This window comes from Vicia villosa, unplaced genomic scaffold (assembly GCF_029867415.1).
Source record: "Vicia villosa cultivar HV-30 ecotype Madison, WI unplaced genomic scaffold, Vvil1.0 ctg.001408F_1_1, whole genome shotgun sequence".
Taxonomy (NCBI): Eukaryota; Viridiplantae; Streptophyta; class Magnoliopsida; order Fabales; family Fabaceae; genus Vicia; species Vicia villosa.
In genome coordinates, this window is record NW_026705606.1 from 426,468 (window position 1) to 442,873 (window position 16,406).

The 16,406-nt window shown below is 31.1% G+C and overlaps 4 non-coding genes across 4 annotated transcripts; all 4 read left to right on the plus strand.

The window, feature by feature from the left end:
- The first annotated feature begins 230 nt into the window (after positions 1-230).
- TRNAS-GCU (transfer RNA serine (anticodon GCU)) lies at positions 231-312 on the plus strand. Its single transcript has one exon. It is a non-coding gene; the product is annotated as a tRNA-Ser (tRNA).
- Positions 313-6,920: 6,608 nt separating this feature from the next.
- On the plus strand, positions 6,921-7,002 carry TRNAS-GCU (transfer RNA serine (anticodon GCU)). The gene has a single exon. It is a non-coding gene; the product is annotated as a tRNA-Ser (tRNA).
- A 1,913-nt stretch (positions 7,003-8,915) lies between these two features.
- Positions 8,916-8,997, plus strand: TRNAS-GCU (transfer RNA serine (anticodon GCU)). The gene has a single exon. It is a non-coding gene; the product is annotated as a tRNA-Ser (tRNA).
- A 6,607-nt stretch (positions 8,998-15,604) lies between these two features.
- On the plus strand, positions 15,605-15,686 carry TRNAS-GCU (transfer RNA serine (anticodon GCU)). Its single transcript has one exon. It is a non-coding gene; the product is annotated as a tRNA-Ser (tRNA).
- The last annotated feature ends 720 nt before the right edge of the window (positions 15,687-16,406 follow it).

Sequence of the window (16,406 nt, forward strand, 5' to 3'; positions counted from 1 at the left end):
GTCAGGTGGTTTCGACGACATTCTCGTGAAAAAGTTATGAATATGCAACGTTTTAATATATTTCAAGATGTGAACTATTAATACGATATTATGGAAAAAAACCAATTTCTTAAATTGACATCTTTTATGAATGTGAAACTTACTCAAATTTTATAAAATTATAATATTTGTTCAACTTAATCATTTTGAGTAGAAATTTTAAGAAAATGATTTTCACAACAATAAAAGCAGTCGCTTTGGCCGAGTGGTTAAGGCGTGTGCCTGCTAAGTACATGGGGTTTCCCCGCGAGAGTTCGAATCTCTCAGGCGACGGGTATTACTTTTTATTACATATAAAAATTGACGCTAGTGTGCCATCTCAATTTTCTAACCAAACATAAAATCGGAAAAATACTGACTAAATCCTACCATTACAATGGTTTTCTATCTTGAGCCTTGGAGTGGTTGTTTATATCAACTACTCTATCTCAGTAGAACTTAATTAGTCATTACGTTCCATAAAAACCAACCACCCATCTGAAATATACCATATATAAAATTCCCATCCTTTTCAAATCATCTTTTATTTTACCATTTGTTTAAGAACATACTACTCAAATATGGTTTCAAAGAGATGATTCAGAAGAGCTAGTATCACTTACATACCCTTCTGCTTAGATTAATCTAAATTCCAAAAGTCTTGATGATTTCTTTTATGCTTTGGCTACACAAGTCTCATTACACTCAGAATTCTTTGAGAACTATCAATTTAAATCTACTATCTAGAATTTTCATTGAAATCTGATTTTTTTTAGTACGCCAGGTTTAGTTACGGCTAGAGCAAATCCATTAAGTTTTAAAATAACTTTGTCTTGTATCATTCCATAACACACTCCCACATAACACTTAATGTCACTCTTTAATTGAGTTCCTGTAGTTGTGCCAATGACAAAGTTTCTTTGATCATGTGAGTCCATATTTGTGTGCTTGGTGATTGAAATAAGAACAAATGCAACAAAATCCTCTGAAATGGTATCCTCAAACTCCATAGATTTAACTTTACTATTGGAAGTGAAGCAAGCATTTGAGTGATCACTATATATAGAGATTTTACATATACTACTAATGTTATGCATTGTTTACTAATTCTACATGAAATGATTTTACTTTCATCAGTCTAATTATGGACGTGTGAAATTTCTATCCAAGTCACAAAGCTTCTAAGTTTTAAAAGACACTCAACACCGCATTCATGATGAAGTTATTTGGATTTAAACCATCTTTTTGTTTTTATATGATGAGCCACGAGATATCCTAAACTAAAAATTTAAGTGTATAACAACAAAGAAATAAAGGTCGGACAATTCTTATTTTAATGATTTTGGAATGAAAGTTTGGAAGAGTGCCCCAATTGGATGAAATTTTTCAGCTTGTAAAACAAAATACAGGTTGAGAAACACATCTTAATTAGAGTAGAAATTGTTTTCAAATAATCTAATAAAATTATATTCAAATAAAATGTGCAGCGAAGAGTATTTAAAAAATGGAAGGCACTAAAATTCATGTTAAGGAAGAATATAACCAATTTTGAAGGTATTGTTTTTGAAAAAGGGTTATCTAAGTTATGGAAAGGAAGATTTTGCCACCACCTTGACATGTGAAATTACATTTTGAAGGAACAAACCATCATGTTCAGTCTTTTTTCAATCCATAGTAAACTAAAATTGAATAGACATACTAAACAATCCTCTTGTCCTTGAATAAGCTCTTAAGAGAGAAGGCTCAAGTTCAACATTGTTTCTCTCATATTTCAAAAAACAAGTGTTGTGATCCGTGTTACTAAGCAATGCGACAAGATATGAATCTTCAACAATTTAGCATATAGTAGTATGATATCTGTCGCCCTCGGTTTTTTACCATACCTCTCGTGGGAGAGATATACGAACTGACTCTTCTTTTTGCTTTTGTGTTTTTGAAAATCAGAGAGTCGCCACCGACTTTTATTTTATCCATTTTAGGAAAGGTTTATAAAAGAAACAGAAAAAGACCTTTAAGAGATTTTGGGTAAGGGGGTAGGTTATACAAAGGGAAGGTGTTAGCACCCTTTGTATCCATGGTTATCCATGGGCTCTTAATTGCTTAGCTCACTTGTTTTGATTCATTTTTCTCTTGCCTTGAAATGCTTGTATGTGGTTTCAAAAATACCTATGTAATTTGACTTTTTAATGATCCTTGTGCGGATGTATACAAAGTGTTTTATCTTTCGAAAGATGTTTTTAAAAAAAAAAACGTTAACTTCGTAATGATCCTTGTTTGGATATATACCAAGTATTGTCTTTTTTGAAAGTTTTATTTTGAAAAACAACGGTATATGAGACATTTGTTTGTTTGATTTGAGCAAGCAATTAGGAGATCTACCCTATGTTTATAAGGTCCCTTCCTATTTCTTTTAGAAAATTCTCCTTTACCGGATGTAAACAAAAGTTTGAATTTGTATTTGAAACAGTAGAATTTGATTTTGAAAAGAGTAACAGAGGGATTACCCTAAGAGGTGCAAGTGTGATTGTGTTTTGATTCAGATATTTTATCTTTGAAGTTAGTGACCTAACGCTTCAGTTTTTATTTTTGACATACACGCAGTTTTTATATGTACTGAAATTTAAAATGCGGGAATGTAAAATGCGGAAAGTAAATCTACGCTATTACATCGATTGTGCGGGAAATGTAAACTACGCTATTTACATGAATTTGACAACCTATACACTTTATCTAAGAATTTAAATTGCAATAAGATAAAAGAAATATTTTTGGATTTTTTGTATGATTGATTTTAATTAGAATTAATGCATGATTAATTTAATTAAAATGAGAAAAAGGTGGAAATAAAATTTAAACCTAAAAATTAAGTCTAAAATATATTCAAAATGCTTATTAATTAATTTTAAAATAAAACTAATTTTTTTGGAATTTTTGAAATTGTTTTGAAAACTATTAAGTTAAATAATCATATAATTATGCAAATAATTACACAAATAATAAAAACTTAAAGTGAAAAATATTCTAAATATGTACAAAATTAGTCTATAATATATAAACTAAATTTAATAAAAAAAAGAACAATTTTTCTGATTTTTTGATTGGTTGAAATAATTAAAAAGCCAATATATAAATATATACTAATTAATTAAACAAAATATTCTAATTATTAAGAAAAAGAAAATATTTTTATGTCAAAAAATAATAGATTATTTTATAAGCCTAAAAATATTTTTATTATATTTTTTTTGATTTTTAGAACTATTTTTAATTAATTTTGCAAAGAAAATAAAATAAAATAGAAAATATAAAACAAATGATTATGTGTGGTTGGCTTAAGAGTCTATATCATGGACTAGCGTGTCTTAGTGCGTTGGATGAGCAGCTGGCATGATCTGATGGTTCAGATTTTGAGGAACATGATGTGTACAGAACCTGCAAAGCACTGAATCCAAAGTTATTTTAAAAAAACACGCGCGCGCCCTCCAACCAATGGGAAGGAGCCACGCATCATCTTCTTCATCAGAACCACTCTTTTACACCGTTCATTTGCAGGTGGTGTAAAAAGCTCCAACCTATTACAGCTGCAAAAATAGCGAATACGAGCAAAACACAATATAAATTTGGCGCGATGCCATGGTTTAACTCGTCTGGTCCATACGAATTCAATGGGACCTATTTGAACCTGTAATTTTGCCTAATTTGAAAAGCCCTAATTTTGAGATGAAGAACCCTAAAATGGTGGTTTCGTGTACACGCATCCAAATCTCAATTAAACTTCCCGAAATGATCAGAACCTCATACTACACTCAAATATATGTCTACATCTTGTTAAACATGCATGTATGATGAGATTTTTGTAAGTTTTAGTTCGAGCAAACCGTGAGGTGTAATGCTCGATTCTTTGAGTTTCAAAGCTTGAAACTGATTTGAATAGATACAGTGATGCTTGGGGATTGTATTTGAGTGTTTAGTTTGGATTAAAAATGACTTGAACTAAAAAGTCGAATTTCAAGTTTCTTTGAAAATTTCAATTAGATTCAAGAGTGATACAAGCAAGATTTTGGTTCTGATTTCGTGGCCTCTCTCATTGATGAAGTGTTCTACTTCATTTATAGGCAGAGAAGCACTTAAAAACTAAGCTAAGAAGCAATAAGTGCTTTTGTTGAATTTTGACTTTTTTAATAATATGTAGCTTTGAATTCAAGCAACCATGGCTCAATTTTCTTCAATCTTTTGCTGTACCATCTCTTTGGGGCAGAACTTTGAATGTTTCTTGATGACTCATGCTTAAGATCCAAGCTACATAACATTATCCTTCCATTTCTTTTTCCATTTAATCTTAAATGTAATAAAATTAAACCAAAAAAAGAAATAAAATGTTATGGGCCTTAGGTTGGTCGTGGGAGGCCCTTAGCATTGTTGGAAGCATGTTTGAATCATGGAAACTTGGTCTCTTTTGGAAAAAAAACACTTTTGATCAATATTGATTTCATGCATTTTCCAAAAAATAGCCAACTTCAACAAGGCATAAATCCCTCAATTTTTATCATATGAAAGAGTTCTTGTGCTTTTTAGAAACCTCAAGATGTCCTCTACAAGCCACTTTGGAATTTATTTTTCATTTGGAGAAGTTATCTTGATGTTATGGCCTTTGACAAAAAAACACTTTTTGTTGACTTTGAAAATGACCTGTAATGTCTTGGTTCATATTTTCCAAATGGTGAATCTAATGACCATGGGACCAATTGCATTTGAAAGATTATTGAATTTACTTCAAAATGAGCTTTGGTTAGAATTTTTTGGATGAAGGATGAGAGAGTTATTACCAGTCAAACTTCAGTTGACTTTTTAGGAGAAAACCCTAATTTTGAAACTCAGGGTTTTACTGATTTTTGATCTTTCCTTGATGAATTATGATCAACCAATGATCAAATGATGAATCTTTTGACAAAATATGGATGTTGACAAAAAATTTCATTTTTGACTGTCTGTTGACTTTTCGGTCAAACTGGTCGTCTGTTGACTGTTTGTGCTGCTGACTGTGCGTCTGAGCGAATTGAAGTTTGAAAATTTGTATGGTGGTACTTTGAGATATATGGAGGTAGATGAAATCCATTTGAAGTCTCAAAAACTTGTTCTCCTGAAAAAAACAAAAAACCCTAGTTAGGGACTGTTCGTGTAGGAGACAGTTAAGCGTACCTGATTTTTGTGCAGTGTTGAGTCTCTGCTAATCATGTGATATTCAGAAGACTTCTAGAAAAAAAATATTGGAATTTTGAAATACAAAATATTGATTTGATTGATGGTACAAAACACGGAGAATTGCACTGTCAGCGGGTTTGACTGTCAACTGACTGTTCAGGCATTAATGTAACAGTTAAAGTAAAAATTCAACAGTCAAAATTAATTTTTTCTTTTTTTTGTTTTTTTGTTGTGTTAATGGTGAAAATTTATTTACATGAGTTGTTAGAAAAAACACAGACATAATAAGTAAATAATATATACTGTATGCGAGCGAAATTACCGATAATAACCCTGAAAAACATTTAATGCACAGAAAATAAATATTTAACTGGCAGAAAACACACAAAATATTATCTTAATAATTAAAAAACAGTACGACAGATAGTACGACATTTAATACTGACAGTACAAATATTACATAATATAATGAACAGTACGACGAGTAAACGGTACATTATTTAAAAATAAAAGATATTACAAACTTTAAGAATGACGATTAATAACCCATGCTATAAATAATAACATATAGATGATTGGGAGTGTGAACCACCCAGGTCCGCATTTTTCAGGACTATGCAGACAGAAGAAGGACATGATTACCATCACGACGGTGATGACCATAAGAAAACACGTATCCATCCGCTTCGCCATTTTTGCCGGGGAAGAAGAGAGAATGAATATGATGTAGAAATTTAAGAGATGAGTTAGAATTTGATGTGAGATTTTATGGAAAAAATGAGAGGTATTTATAGAGTGAAAAGAAGGATAGAGACGTTGGGGAATGAAGTGATTTCGTACAAAAAAAGAAAATTTGAGTGGTAGTAGGATTTGAAAGAAAGTGTATGGTAGGGTTTGAAAAGATAGATGTGTAGAATAAAGTTAGGATTTGATTTTGAAAGAAATAGAAAGAAATAGATTTTGAAAATAATAGAATATAGTACAAAAATTAGTGGGAAACAAAAATTAATAATAATTTACTTGTTGTCAGTACAGTCTGAATCCCCGGACTCTGCACCTGCAAAAGATTTAATTCTGTACCAACTGCGTCAGTACTATTTATCTGCAAATAAGTCTCAAATAAACAGCGTGTGTGAAATGATAAACAGTAATTGGCGTTTGCGTAAGAATGAATTCAACAGCGAGCCAAAATACCGTATAAGAAAAAATTCTAAAAACCGAGTGTTCAAAAATTAGGATATTTATGAAATAAAATCCAAGATCATATGAAACTCCCAATTTTTAGACAGAAGTCTATTGCCTTCTTTCTGAAAAAAGATGCGGGCAAATTTTGGGGTATAACAATATCCAAATAAATGTAAAAGTTTGTGCGTTGGTGTTTTCTTTGGTTTCGAACAAAATTTTTGGGGATAATGTAGATTTTTTATAAAAATATCAAAATTGAATTTTAGTGGTACCACATTTTTACAGTCAGGTGGTTTCGACGACATTCTCGTGAAAAAGTTATGAATATGCAACGTTTTAATATATTTCAAGATGTGAACTATTAATACGATATTATGGAAAAAAAACCAATTTCTTAAATTGACATCTTTTATGAATGTGAGACTTACTCAAATTTTATAAAATTATAATATTTGTTCAACTTAATCATTTTGAGTAGAAATTTTAAGAAAATGATTTTCACAACAATACAAGCAGTCGCTTTGGCCGAGTGGTTAAGGCGTGTGCCTGCTAAGTACATGGGGTTTCCCCGCGAGAGTTCGAATCTCTCAGGCGACGGGTATTACATTTTATTACATATAAAAATTGACGCTAGTGTGCCATCTCAATTTTCTAACCAAACATAAAATCGGAAAAATACTGACTAAATCCTATCATTACAATGGTTTTCTATCTTGAGCCTTGGAGTGGTTGTTTATAACAACTACTCTATCTCAGTAGAACTTAATTAGTCATTACGTTCCATAAAAACCAACCACCCATCTGAAATATACCATATATAAAATTCCCATCCTTTTCAAATCATCCTTTATTTTACCATTTGTTTAAGACATACTACTCAAATATGGTTTCAAAGAGATGATTCAGAAGAGCTAGTATCACTTACATACCCTTCTGCTTAGATTAATCTAAATTCCAAAAGTCTTGATGATTTCTTTTGTGCTTTGGCTACACAAGTCTCATTACACTCAGAATTCTTTGAGAACTATCAATTTAAATCTACTATCTAGAATTTTCATTGAAATCTGATTTTTTTTAGAACGCCAGGTTTAGTTACGGCTAGAGCAAATCCATTAAGTTTTAAAATAACTTTGTCTTGTATCATTCCATAACACACTCCCACATAACACTTAATGTCACTCTTTGATTGAGTTCCTGTAGTTGTGCCAATGACAAAGTTTCTTTGATCATGTGAGTCCATATTTGTGTGCTTGGTGATTGAAATAAGAACAAATGCAACAAAATCCTCTGAAATGGTATCCTCAAACTCCATAGATTTAACTTTACTATTGGAAGTGAAGCAAGCATTTGAGTGATCACTATATCTAGAGATTTTACATATACTACTAATGTTATGCATTGTTTACTAATTCTACATGAAATGATTTTACTTTCATCAATGTAATTATGGACGTGTGAAATTTCTAACCAATTCACAAAGCTTCTAAGTTTTAAAAGACACTCAACACCGCATTCATGATGAAGTTATTTGGATTTAAACCATCTTTTTTTTTATCTGATGAGCCACGAGATATCCTAAACTAAAAATTTAAGTGCATAACAACAAAGAAATAAATGTCGGGCAATTCTTATTTTAATGATTTTGGAATGAAAGTTTGGAAGAGTGCCCTAATTGGATGAAAATTTTCAGCTTGTAAAACAAAATACATGTTGAGAAACACATCTTAATTAGACTAGAAATTGTTTTCAAATATTCTAATACAACTATATTCAAATAAAATATGCAGGGAAGAGTATTTAAAAAATGGAAGGCACTAAAATTCATGTTAAGGAAGAATATACCCAATTTTGAAGGTATTGTTTTTGAAAAAGGGTTATCTAAGTTAGGGAAAGGAAGTTTTTGCCACCACCTTGACATGTGAAATTACATTTTGAAGGAACAAACCATCACGTTCAGTCTTTCTTCAATCCATAGTAAACTAAAACTGAATAGACATACTAAACAATCCTCTTGTCCTTGAATAAGCTCTTAAGAGAGAAGGCTCAAGTTCAACATTGTTTCTCTCATATTTCAAAAAACAAGTGTTGTGATCCGTGTTACTAAGAAATGCAACAAGATATGAATCTTCAACAGTTTAGCATATAGTAGTACGATATCCAAATAAATGTAAAAGTTTGTGCGTTGGTGTTTTCTTTGGTTTCGAACAAATTTTTTGAGGATAATGTAGATTTTTATAAAAATATCAAAATTGAATTTTAATGGTACCACATTTTTACAGTCAGGTGGTTTCGACGACATTCTCGTGAAGAAGTTATGAATATGCAACGTTTTAATATATTTCAAGATGTGAACTATTAATACGATATTATGGAAAAAAAAACCAATTTCTTAAATTGACATCTTTTATGAATGTGAAACTTACTCAAGTATTATAAAATTATAATATTTGTTCAACTTAATCATTTTGAGTAGAAATTTTAAGAAAATGATTTTCACAACAATACAAGCAGTCGCTTTGGCCGAGTGGTGAAGGCGTGTGCCTGCTAAGTACATGGGGTTTCCCCGCGAGAGTTCGAATCTCTCAGGCGACGGGTATTACTTTTTATTACATATAAAAATTGACGCTAGTGTGCCATCTCAATTTTCTAACCAAACATAAAATCGGAAAAATACTGACTAAATCCTATCATTACAATGATTTTCTATCTTGAGCCTTGGAGTGGTTGTTTATATCAACTACTCTATCTCAGTAGAACTTAATTAGTCATTACGTTCCATAAAAAGCAATCACCCATCTGAAATATACCATATATAAAATTCCCATCCTTTTCAAATCATCCTTTATTTTACCATTTGTTTAAGAACATACTACTCAAATATGGTTTCAAAGAGATGATTCAGAAGAGCTAGTATCACTTACATACCCTTCTGCTTAGATTAATCTAAATTCCAAAAGTCTTGATGATTTCTTTTGTGCTTTGGCTACACAAGTCTCATTACATTCAGAATTCTTTGAGAACTATCAATTTAAATCTACTATCTAGAATTTTCATTGAAATCTGATTTTTTTTAGTACGTCGGGTTTAGTTATGGCTAGAGAAAATCCATTAAGTTTTAAAATAACTTTGTCTTGTATCATTCCATAACACACTCCCACATAACACTTAATGTCACTCTTTGATTGAGTTCCTGTAGTTGTGCCAATGACAAAGTTTCTTTGATCATGTGAGTCCATATTTGTGTGCTTGGTGATTGAAATAAGAACAAATGCAACAAAATCCTCTGAAATGGTATCCTCAAACTCCATAGATTTAACTTTACTATTGGAAGTGAAGCAAGCATTTGAGTGATCACTATATCTAGAGATTTTACATATACTACTAATGTTATGCATTGTTTACTAATTGTACATGAAATGATTTTACTTTCATCAGTCTAATTATGGACGTGTGAAATTTCTATCCAAATCACAAAGCTTCTAAGTTTTAAAAGACACTCAACACCGCATTCATGATGAAGTTATTTGGATTTAAACCATCTTTTTGTTTTTATATGATGAGCCACAAGATATCCTAAACTAAAAATTCAAGTGTATAACAACAAAGAAATAAAGGTCGGACAATTCTTATTTTAATGATTTTGGAATGAAAGTTTGGAAGAGTGCCCCAATTGGATGAAATTTTTCAGCTTGTAAAACAAAATACAGGTTGAGAAAAACATCTTAATTAGAGTAGAAATTGTTTTCAAATAATCTAATACAATTATATTCAAATAAAATGTGCAGCGAAGAGTATTTAAAAAATGGAAGGCACTAAAATTCATGTTAAGGAAGAATATAACCAATTTTGAAGGTATTGTTTTTGAAAAAGGGTTATCTAAGTTATGGAAAGGAAGATTTTGCCACCACCTTGACATGTGAAATTACATTTTGAAGGAACAAACCATCATGTTCAGTCTTTTTTCAATCCATAGTAAACTAAAATTGAATAGACATACTAAACAATCCTCTTGTCCTTGAATAAGCTCTTAAGAGAGAAGGCTCAAGTTCAACATTGTTTCTCTCATATTTCAAAAAATAAGTGTTGTGATCCGTGTTACTAAGCAATGCGACAAGATATGAATCTTCAACAGTTTAGCATATAGTAGTATGATATCTGTCGCCCTCGGTTTTTTACCATACCTCTCGTGGGAGAGATATACGAACTGACTCTTCTTTTTGCTTTTGTGTTTTTGAAAATCAGAGAGTCGCCACCGACTTTTATTTTATCCAATTAAGGAAAGGTTTATAAAAGAAACAGAAAAAGACCTTTAAGAGATTTTGGGTAAGGGGGTAGGTTATACAAAGGGAAGGTGTTAGCACCCTTTGTATCCATGGTTATCCATGGGCTCTTAATTGCTTAGCTCACTTGTTTTGATTCATTTTTCTCTTGCCTTGAAATGCTTGTATGTGGTTTCAAAAATACCTTTGTAATTTGACTTTGTAATGATCCTTGTGCGGATGTATACAAAGTGTTTTATCTTTCGAAAGATGTATTTAAAAAAAAAAACGTTAACTTCGTAATGATCCTTGTTTGGATATATACCAAGTATTGTCTTTTTTGAAAGTTTTATTTTGAAAAACAACGGTATATGAGACATTTGTTTGTTTGATTTGAGCAAGCAATTAGGAGATCTACCCTATGTTTATAAGGTCCCTTCCTATTTCTTTTAGAAAATTCTCCTTTACCGGATGTAAACAAAAGTTTGAATTTGTATTTGAAACAGTAGAATTTGATTTTGAAAAGAGTAACAGAGGGATTACCCTAAGAGGTGCAAGTGTGATTGTGTTTTGATTCAGATATTTTATCTTTGAAGTTAGTGACCTAACGCTTCAGTTTTTATTTTTGACATACACGCAGTTTTTATATGTACTGAAATTTAAAATGCGGGAATGTAAAATGCGGAAAGTAAATCTACGCTATTACATCGATTGTGCGGGAAATGTAAACTACGCTATTTACATGAATTTGACAACCTATACACTTTATCTAAGAATTTAAATTGCAATAAGATAAAAGAAATATTTTTGGATTTTTTGTATGATTGATTTTAATTAGAATTAATGCATGATTAATTTAATTAAAATGAGAAAGAGGTGGAAATAAAATTTAAACCTAAAAATTAAGTCTAAAATATATTCAAAATGCTTATTAATTAATTTTTAAATAAAACTAATTTTTTTGGAATTTTTGAAATTGTTTTGAAAACTATTAAGTTAAATAATCATATAATTATGCAAATAATTACACAAATAATAAAAACTTAAAGAGAAAAATATTCTAAATATGTACAAAATTAGTCTATAATATATAAACTAAATTTAATAAAAAAAAGAACAATTTTTCTGATTTTTTGATTGGTTGAAATAATTAAAAAGCCAATATATAAATATATACTAATTAATTAAACAAAATATTCTAATTATTAAGAAAAAGAAAATATTTTTATGTCAAAAAAAATAGATTATTTTATAAGCCTAAAAATATTTTTATTATATTTTTTTGATTTTTAGAACTATTTTTAATTAATTTTGCAAAGAAAATAAAATAAAATAGAAAATATAAAACAAATGATTATGTGTGGTTGGCTTAAGAGTCTATATCATGGACTAGCGTGTGTTGGTGCGTTGGATGAGCAGCTGGCATGATCTGATGGTTCAGATTTTGAGGAACATGATGTGTACAGAACCTGCAAAGCACTGAATCCAAAGTTATTTTAAAAAAACACGCGCGCGCCCTCCAACCAATGGGAAGGAGCCACGCATCATCTTCTTCATCAGAACCACTCTTTTACACCGTTCATTTGCAGGTGGTGTAAAAAGCTCCAACCTATTACACCTGCAAAAATAGCGAATACGAGCAAAACATAATATAAATTTGGCGCGATGCCATGGTTTAACTCGTCTGGTCCATACGAATTCAATGGGACCTATTTGAACCTGTAATTTTGCCTAATTTGAAAAGCCCTAATTTTGAGATGAAGAACCCTAAAATGGTGGTTTCGTGTACACGCATCCAAATCTCAATTAAACTTCCAAAAATGATCAGAACCTCACACTACACTCAAATATATGTCTACATCTTGTTAAACATGCATGTATGATGAGATTTTTGTAAGTTTTAGTTCGAGCAAACCGTGAGGTGTAATGCTCGATTCTTTGAGTTTCAAAGCTTAAAACTGATTTGAATAGATACAGTGATGCTTGGGGATTGTATTTGAGTGTTTAGTTTGGATTAAAAATGACTTGAACTAAAAAGTCGAATTTCAAGTTTCTTTGAAAATTTCAATTAGATTCAAGAGTGATACAAGCAAGATTTTGGTTCTGATTTCGTGGCCTCTCTCATTGATGAAGTGTTCTACTTCATTTATAGGCAGAGAAGCACTTAAAAACTAAGCTAAGAAGCAATAAGTGCTTTTGTTGAATTTTGACTTTTTTAATAATATGTAGCTTTGAATTCAAGCAACCATGGCTCAATTTTCTTCAATCTTTTGCTGTACCATCTCTTTGGGGCAGAACTTTGAATGTTTCTTGATGACTCATGCTTAAGATCCAAGCTACATAACATTATCCTTCCATTTCTTTTTCAATTTAATCTTAAATGTAATAAAATTAAACCAAAAAAAGAAATAAAATGTTATGGGCCTTAGGTTGGTCGTGGGAGGCCCTTAGCATTGTTGGAAGCATGTTTGAATCATGGAAACTTGGTCTCTTTTGGAAAAAAAAACACTTTTGATCAATATTGATTTCATGCATTTTCCAAAAAATAGCCAACTTCAACAAGGCATAAATCCCTCAATTTTTATCATATGAAGGAGTTCTTGTGCTTTTTAGAAACCTCAAGATGTCCTCTACAAGCCACTTTGGAATTTATTTTTCATTTGGAGAAGTTATCTTGATGTTATGGCCTTTGACAAAAAAACACTTTTTGTTGACTTTGAAAATGACCTGTAATGTCTTGGTTCATATTTTCCAAATGGTGAATCTAATGACCATGGGACCAATTGCATTTGAAAGATAATTGAATTTACTTCAAAATGAGCTTTGGTTAGAATTTTTTGGATGAAGGATGAGAGAGTTATGACCAGTCAAAGTTCAGTTGACTTTTTAGGAGAAAACCCTAATTTTGAAACTCAGGGTTTTACTGATTTTTGATCTTTCCTTGATGAATTATGATCAACAAATGATCAAATGATGAATCTTTTGACAAAATATGGATGTTGACAAAAAATTTCATTTTTGACTGTCTGTTGACTTTTCGGTCAAACTGGTCGTCTGTTGACTGTTTGTGCTGCTGACTGTGCGTCTGAGCGAATTGAAGTTTGAAAATTTGTATGGTGGTACTTTGAGATATATGGAGGTAGATGAAATCCATTTGAAGTCTCAAAAACTTGTTCTCCTGAAAAAAACAAAAAACCCTAGTTAGGGACTGTTCGTGTAGGAGACAGTTAAACGTACGTGATTTTTGTGCAGTGTTGAGTCTCTGCTAATCATGTGATATTCAGAAGACTTCTAGAACAAAAATATTGGAATTTTGAAATACAAAATATTGATTTGATTGATGGTACAAAACACGGAGAATTGCACTGTCAGCGGGTTTGACTGTCAACTGACTGTTCAGGCATTAATGTAACAGTTAAAGTAAAAATTCAACAGTCAAAATTAATTTTTTCTTTTTTTTGTTTTTTTGTTGTGTTAATGGTGAAAATTTATTTACATGAGTTGTTAGAAAAAACACAGACATAATAAGTAAATAATATATACTGTATGCGAGCGAAATTACCGATAATAACCCTGAAAAACATTTAATGCACAGAAAATAAATATTTAACTGGCAGAAAACACACAAAATATTATCTTAATAATTAAACAACAGTACGACAGATAGTACGACATTTAATACTGACAGTACAAATATTACATAATATAATGAACAGTACGACGAGTAAACGGTACATTATTTAAAAATAAAAGATATGACAAACTTTAAGAATGACGATTAATAACCCATGCTATAAATAATAACATATAGATGATTGGGAGTGTGAACCACCCAGGTCCGCATTTTTCAGGACTATGCAGACAGAAGAAGGACATGATTACCACCACGACGGTGATGACCATAAGAAAACACGTATCCATCCGCTTCGCCATTTTTGCCGGGGAAGAAGAGAGAATGAATATGATGTAGAAATTTAAGAGATGAGTTAGAATTTGATGTGAGATTTTATGGAAAAAATGAGAGGTATTTATAGAGTGAAAAGAAGGATAGAGACGTTGGGGAATGAAGTGATTCCGTACAAAAAAAGAAAATTTGAGTGGTAGTAGGATTTGAAAGAAAGTGTATGGTAGGGTTTGAAAAGATAGATGTGTAGAATAAAGTTAGGATTTGATTTTGAAAGAAAGAGAAAGAAAAAGATTTTGAAAACAATAGAATATAGTACAAAAATTAGTGGGAAACAAAAGTTAAGAATAATTTACTTGTTGTCAGTACAGTCTGAATCCCCGGACTCTGCGCCTGCAAAAGATTTAATTCTGTACCAACTGCGTCAATACTATTTATCTGCAAATAAGTCTCAAATAAACAGCGTGTGTGAAATGATAAACAGTAATTGGCGTTTGCGTAAGAATGAATTCAACAGCGAGCCAAAATACCGTATAAGAAAAAATTCTAAAAACCGAGTGTTCAAAAATTAGGATATTTATGAAATAAAATCCAAGATCATATGAAACTCCCAATTTTTAGACAGAAGTCTATTGCCTTCTTTCTGAAAAGAGATGCGGGCAAATTTTGGGGTATAACAATATCCAAATAAATGTAAAAGTTTGTGCGTTGGTGTTTTCTTTGGTTTCGAACAAAATTTTTGGGGATAATGTAGATTTTTTATAAAAATATCAAAATTGAATTTTAGTGGTACCACATTTTTACAGTCAGGTGGTTTCGACGACATTCTCGTGAAAAAGTTATGAATATGCAACGTTTTAATATATTTCAAGATGTGAACTATTAATACGATATTATGGAAAAAAAACCAATTTCTTAAATTGACATCTTTTATGAATGTGAAACTTACTCAAATTTTATAAAATTATAATATTTGTTCAACTAAATCATTTTGAGTAGAAATTTTAAGAAAATGATTTTCACAACAATACAAGCAGTCGCTTTGGCCGAGTGGTTAAGGCGTGTGCCTGCTAAGTACATGGGGTTTCCCCGCGAGAGTTTGAATCTCTCAGGCGACGGGTATTACTTTTTATTACATATAAAAATTGACGCTAGTGTGCCATCTCAATTTTCTAACCAAACATAAAATCGGAAAAATACTGACTAAATCCTATCATTACAATGGTTTTCTATCTTGAGCCTTGGAGTGGTTGTTTATATCAACTACTCTATCTCAGTAGAACTTAATTAGTCATTACGTTCCATAAAAACCAACCACCCATCTGAAATATACCATATATAAAATTCCCATCCTTTTCAAATCATCCTTTATTTTACCATTTGTTTAAGAACATACTACTCAAATATGGTTTCAAAGAGATGATTCAGAAGAGCTAGTATCACTTACATACCCTTCTGCTTAGATTAATCTAAATTCCAAAAGTCTTGATGATTTCTTTTGTGCTTTGGCTACACAAGTCTCATTACACTCAGAATTCTTTGAGAACTATCAATTTAAATCTACTATCTAGAATTTTCATTGAAATCTGATTTTTTTTTAGTACGCCAGGTTTAGTTACGGCTAGAGCAAATCCATTAAGTTTTAAAATAACTTTGTCTTGTATCATTCCATAACACACTCCCACATAACACTTAATGTCACTCTTTGATTGAGTTCCTGTAGTTGTGCCAATGACAAAGTTTCTTTGATCATGTGAGTCCATATTTGTGTGCTTGGTGATTGAAATAAGAACAAATGCAACAAAATCCTCTGAAATGGTATCCTCAAACTCCATAGA